Below are 300 nucleotides of genomic sequence, written 5' to 3'. Positions count from 1 at the left end.
TGGAGGAGGTGACAGAGATAGGGAGGGGTGTAGGGGCTGGAGGAGGTGACAGAGATAGGGAGGGGTGTAGGGGCTGGAGGAGGTGACAGAGATAGGGAGGGGTGTAGGGGCTGGAGGAGGTGACAGAGATAGGGAGGGGTGTAGGGGCTGGAGGAGGTTACAGAGATAGGGAGGGGTGTAGGGGCTGGAGGAGATGACAGAGATAGGGAGGGGTGTAGGGGCTGGAAGAGGTTACAGCGATAGGGAGGGGGTATAGGGGCTGGAAGGGGTTACAGAGATAGGGAGGGGGTGTAGGGGCTG

At 60.7% G+C, this 300-nt stretch overlaps 1 protein-coding gene across 1 annotated transcript in view; it reads left to right on the top strand.

The window, feature by feature from the left end:
- LOC109935415 (pancreatic alpha-amylase-like) overlaps window positions 1-300 on the top strand; it is a 29,521-nt gene that overhangs the window by 5,509 nt on the left and 23,712 nt on the right. The window lies entirely within an intron of this gene.

This window comes from Rhincodon typus, chromosome 10 (genome assembly GCF_021869965.1).
Source record: "Rhincodon typus isolate 14 chromosome 10, sRhiTyp1.1, whole genome shotgun sequence".
NCBI classification, from domain to species: Eukaryota; Metazoa; Chordata; class Chondrichthyes; order Orectolobiformes; family Rhincodontidae; genus Rhincodon; species Rhincodon typus.
The sequence above is the reverse complement of the archived record's forward strand: the minus strand, read 5'-3'. Positions and strand labels throughout refer to the sequence as shown.